The sequence below is a fragment of the Myotis yumanensis genome, unplaced genomic scaffold, assembly GCF_028538775.1.
Source record: "Myotis yumanensis isolate MYYU_CA2020_CCGP unplaced genomic scaffold, mMyoYum1.0.hap1 SCAF_15, whole genome shotgun sequence".
NCBI classification, from domain to species: domain Eukaryota; kingdom Metazoa; phylum Chordata; class Mammalia; order Chiroptera; family Vespertilionidae; genus Myotis; species Myotis yumanensis.
Window position 1 is genome coordinate 43,601,236 of NW_027223766.1, and position 6,010 is coordinate 43,607,245.

Genomic DNA, 6,010 nt, shown 5'->3' on the forward strand with positions numbered 1-6,010 from the left:
TCACGGATTTCAGGGCTGCAGAAGCTCAGGAATGTGTTGTTCGCAAGCTCCTCAGACTCTTCCGCTGATAACAGGATCAGAAACCACCAACAGCCCCCTGCCCCTGCAGCTGCCCTCGGTCACGAATCCCCCGTGACCTTGTTCAAACGCACGCCCTTCTCAGGAGGTCTGGGGTGCAGCCAGGACCCCGCTTTTCTCATGCAGATGCTGCTGGTCCAGGGCCACACTGTGAGCAGCGAGATGGCCCCACCTGCCCTGGCCAGTGTGGCTCAGTGGATAGAGCGTCAGCCTGTGAACGGGGAAGGGTCCGGGTTCGATTCTGGTCAAGGGCACATGTTTGGGTTGCGGGCTCGGTCCCCAGTAGGGGGCGTGCAGGAGGCAGCCAATCAATGATTCTCTCTCATCATTGATGTTTCTATCTCTCCTTTCTCTCCTTTTATATAAATCAATAAAAATATATTTTTGAAAAAAAAGACTGCTCCACTTCACTGAGGAAGCAGGTGACTGAGCTGCAGGCGCGGAGAGGATGGAGTGGGGTGAGCGGGGAGGAAGCCGGGAGCTGGGTGGGCAGGAACGATGGGAAAGCCAGCCCGGAGCCCGCAGAACATTTCCATGGGGTTATTTTCTGACCAGACAACAGTCTTGGGACCTGTTTCCTTGTGACGATGGCGGCACCCAATGGGCAATATTCTCAACTGCACCAGGCAGCGCCCGCAAAAGGGAGGGACAGAGAGCTTACTGGGTGCTGGGCCATAGCTGCTCCCCACTTCGGCAAGATCGACTTTACAGGGTACATGCCAACTGCTGGCACTTACTCCAGAGGTCGTCAAGCAGCCCTGACCCCTCCCGCTGTCCCTCCTACTCTCTCTCTCTCTCTCTCTCTCTCTCATCCCCAGGGCTCTGTGCTAGATGTCTTTCCTCCCATCTCCCATTCCCTCCGCACACTTTTGTTCAGCCCTAACCACAGCAACCCGCTGGGAACAGGTGTAGCCCAGCAGCACGTTGCCTTAGCCGCACCTCGTTTCCACCTGGCCACCTGTGGGGCTTCCCAGCTGGCCCTCCGTGGGGTCCCCACAGAGCACTCGGCCATCTTAGCACCTGTGCACACCTGGAGGCGCCAGGCAAGAAATGCTCCTGGGGCACCCCCCACCCGCCGCCCAACCGGGGGAGTGAGCGCCGGTGCACGCAGGGTTCCCTCTCTGGGCCTCGCTGGGCAGGGGGAGGTGCACTTGCCCCACGGTGGCCAGGCGAATGACGCATGCTTGCCTTGGCTTTAGCTTGTCCCCAGGGTGCTCTGCCCAGACCCCTTCTCACGTTCCCTTCTATCACTTCCTAAAATAAGCCACCTGCGTGCAGCCATCCAAGGCGCTGCTGCTGAGGAACACCACGCTCACCAAAACCCTAGTTTGAAAAGGCTCTGTGATTTTTAGAGAAGGGACTTGAGCCTTTTCCTGCCTCAAGCCAGAGCAGCTGTATCCCGCAGAGCAAGGAGGGGGAGGCTGGAGACCTCAGAGGGCCACAGTGGCCCAGAACGTTCCAGGCTCTCCCTATGCCGGCAGCCCCTGCTCGGGCTCACGCAGCCGTGCACGGCTGTTCTAAGAACAAAGTATGTCTTGTCCAAAAGGAATTTAAGGTCCTCGGGGAGATGTTGGGCAAGAGAAGAAAAGCTACAGAAATGAGGCTTGTTTAGCCTGGAGAAGAGCGAAGCAAATGCCTCGGAACTGGCTTCCTAAGAATCAGAGGCTGCTCCTCCGTGTTTGCTGATATCAGGAAGGAGGCACCCAAGCGGCGGTTTGCCCATCGGATGCTGCCACGGGAGAGATGGCAACTCCGGGCGAAGTGATGAGCTTCCTCATTCTGCTCATGATGGGTGGGCCAACTTATTGGGGATAATGTGGGTGGGAATCACTCATTGTAGGAGTTTTAAAGGTTGTTCCTTCTCTAGTCCCCTCTTTAAAAATCACAGAGCCTTTTCAAACTAGGGTTTTGGTAGGATGGGTCTGCCTCAAAAGAGGGAATATTAATTGATCGGTAACCCTGTAAATCCCCCACACAAATGAATTGTATTTTAGTTCTGATATTTTTCCAGAGCAGGCCGTTTTCTCATGAGGTCTTGGCACCACCTAGTGGTTAATTTGTGCATTACACCATATGCCTGTGCTTAAAATCGTATTGCACCGTTTTTTTCATACAAACACCAACCAACTTGATTCATGCACCAACAAGCATACATTAAACACCAGTTATGGGGCAGGCACTGTGCTAGGACCTGAGGAACAACAGTGATCAAATAAGACACAGTCTCCCCTTCAGAAGCTCACAGCCTAATAGAATGGACAAGTAACAACCAAAGCATTGCGATCTGTTGTGATGTCATCAGGAAACAGACCCCTGGTGATAGAAAATAAGGTAGGCAGGAGCCTCTCTGGGAAACATAAAGTTAAGCTGGGAAGGATGGGGTGGGAGGGGACAGGTGTGCAGGAAGTGGCGGGGGGGCACGAGAACATTCCATGAAGGCAGAGCAAGGCTGCTGCCAAGTGGTGGGGGTCCCAAAGCCGGGCCAGCGTGTCCCAGCGGTGGGTGAGGCTGAGGGTCGCAATGGGATGGGCGGGGTCCACGTCTGCAAACATCTCTTTTTGTGAAAGCACAGGGGTGGGTTCTCCCACAACAGGACCTGGTTACATTTTAATTTTTAACAAGACAGAGAAGGGAGACGCCGGTATGTGAACTTGGCTGTTTTTTCAGACCCGCAGGACCCTATCCATTCATCAGTGACAGCGACATGCCCACTCAAGAGGCCTACACCTGTTCTGCCCTGTGGGGCTCCCTGTGACCGACATGTTTCTGTGTCCTTGGCTCATGACACTGGAACCTCAAACTAAACGCCGAGAGCCGAGGTTCTCAGCTCAGACTGGGAGCTCTCAGGATTCCCAGTGTCCGGGCCACACCCCTGACCAGTTAAATCAGCATCCTGGGTAGGGATGGGGGGGCGGGGAGAGCACCTGGGCTCTAGGCTGGGAAAGGGCCCAGGTGATCAGCCAAGGTTAGCAGTAGCCGATCTGGAAGGACACTCCCCCAGAGCAAACAGACAGGCCTCACTTTATACTCCCCAGCAGTCAGGGTCCTGCAAGTACTGAGCCAGGCCGTGGGCGTGTGCAACGCCAGACCTCTTCCCAGGTGCAAGTCCCTGCTCTGACCAGCGGCCCTGGCCGTGTGCTCTCATGCAGTTCCCACCTGGCTGCTTCACAACAGACCCCGTGAGCCGGGCCCAACCACACGAGGGTTGCAACGTTTCCCTGGCCTCGTTCCTCAGTCACGCTTTCCCAAGTGCAGGGGCCTCTTCAAGCCGCAGGCCCCAGCCCAGGCCCCAGACGTCAGAACAGCCTGGGAGCTTCTAATACTGAGCCCAACTCATGGGAAGCTTGGGTATCAGGTGAATCCCATGTGCAGCCAGGAACGGAAGCCACTGCTTTGTAAGGAAAGACTGCACCTGTGGGCCTCCGGGTTCCGGGGTGACCGGGATCGGGAGTGCGTAACTGGGACCGCTGCTCCGAGTGACCGCCGCTGCTAGTCTTTGTCGACTTCTACCATCTGCTGGGCAGCCCAGGGCTGGGCTGGCTTCTGGGCTCCCCGGGCCTCCGACCGGCTGGTCATAGTGCACCTGTTAAGGCTCTATGGAGTCCATCCGGCCACCACTGCCCACCTCACCTCACCTCCCACTGGCCGGGGAGAAGGCACTCACCTTGGGCACGCAGCAGGCAAGACAGCAACGCTACGTGGAGTGCCAGGCGCGCCTGCTGACTTCCTGTTTCCGATAGAGGGAGCGTGAACATTAGGGTCCCGCCCGCCAATCAAGCTCCATGAGGAACTGGCCACAGGCACTCGGGCTGCACGTGCGCGTAGGTGTTTATATGAGCGATTGATGATGCTGTTTTTCTTAAAAGGAAACGACAATCCACGCATCTCCAAGCCTAGAAGGGTGTGGACCAGAAAGGTACGGCGATTACTAGGTGACGCAAGTTGTTATTGTTGGGAAGGTGGTGGGAACTCCGGGTGGAGCGGATCTCCGGGAGCTCAGCTCACTGCCTGCTCCTCGGGTCGCTTCCTGACTTCGTGAACTTGGCCATCGCACCCTCGACAAGAGGGTGGGCCGTGCTGTACTTATCCAGTAGCTCAGTGGGCATCTAGCGAGATCAAAAGAAACACATTCCATGACACTAGTGTCCTCTGGACAACAGCGATGCAAAAAGGTAGAAAGAGCCCTGGCCGGTTTGGCTCAGTGGATAGAGCGTCGGCCTGTGGACTGAAGGGTCCCCGGTTCGATTCCGGTCGAGGGCATGTGCCTTGGTTGTGGGCACATCCCCAGTGGGAGGTGTGCAGGAGGCAGCTGATCGATGTTTCTCTCCCATCAATGTTTCTTAACTCTCTATCCTTCTCCCTTCCTCTCTGTAAAAAATCAATAAGATATATTTTTAGAAAGAAAAAAAGCAAGCAAGTGGAAAGGGGTGTCTGGGAAAGACATTTCCTTCCTGCAGGGACCTGCAGAGCCTCATAGACGAACAGTCAGTGAATCGGCAGAGAGCTCCCCCCATTTTTCCCAGGGACATGCTTTGGGAAGGGCTCGTCTGCCTTTCAGGGCGGTCTGACCTTCCCCCACAGAGCAGAGCGTGGCTGTGGCCTGTGAGGAGGGCGGGCGGCGGGGGGCTGCATGACTCAGCACAAGCAGACTGGCTGGCCCGGGTGCCAGGCACGAACCACGTGGCTGAGAGCCTAGAGGACAAATGGGGACGATCCAGTAAATATTCACAACCGGACATCGGGTGACATCTTAGTTTATTGTTTACAGACACCACCAAGTGAGACTGTTTTCCGGTCTCATTGGGGTTGGACACAAGTACCTGGAGAGGCCTGGTGAGAGGGGAAACCCAGGCGTCTCATCGGCTACTACAGCCCTTCTGTGTCCTGCCCCAGCCCATCACCCCCGCAGGAGCTAGTGCCAGATGCTACAGCAAGAACCCGTTTGCAGGAGCCGAAACCGGTTTGCCTCAGTGGATAGAGCGTCGACCTGTGGACTGAAGGGTCCCAGGTTCGATTCCGGTCAGGGGCATGTTCCTGGGTTGCGGGCACATCCCCAGTGGGAGATGTGCAGGAGGCAGCTGGTCGATGTTTCTCTCTCATCGATGTTTGTAACTCTCTATCTCTCTCCCTTCCTCTCTGTAAAAAATCAATAAAATATATTTAAAAAAAAAAAAAAAGAACCCGTTTGCAGGAAATAGCGCCCGACTGGACAATTCAGATTTTAAAGACTATCGCCCTCAAGCTCTCCTGGGCACCCAGGGCAGGGCAGTAAGGGACTGGGGGTGAGAGACACACGTGGCGACTGGAAGTTCACGAGCACCTCGTTTCTCACAAGTGGAAACAAGCGGTGACGCCCCCACTCTCCCCGTGGGCCAGGACGAGGCCTCCTCGCTGCCCGGCTCAGTGTCAGGCGGCCGGGCGGCTGCACGGCTGTGTACCGGCAGCGGATCGCTGTGGTCGCCGCCCCCTGGAGGTGAGCGTCACGCCGTAGGCCACGGTTACAAAGCCCGTTCCTGGGGACACGGGTCCTACCCCGTGCTCCTTGCAAAAGGAGTTTGGGATCAAAAAGACTTAGAAAACACAATGGACCATACCCTGGAGATTCACAGTGTCCATTATCACATGGGAGGTTCCAGGAGTCCTTTAAAAAGAAATGCTTAACTGTGTTCACCCCAGTTTCCCCAATCAATCTGACCTTGGAATCTCTCACTCTTTTGGGGAGGGGGGGAGGCGGGGGTTTGACACATTTCATAGAACATATTTTTAAAATGCTCTTCTATGGTTTTGCAGAAGCAAAAAGCCCAGAAAAATTAAGCAGCTGTGAGGATCCCGTGCTGGTCAGCAGTGCAGAGGCTGGGTGATGAAATCAGACCACCCCTGCACTCCACCCCAACCCGCTCACCACAACCCAGGCCACCTGCAAAGGGGCAGC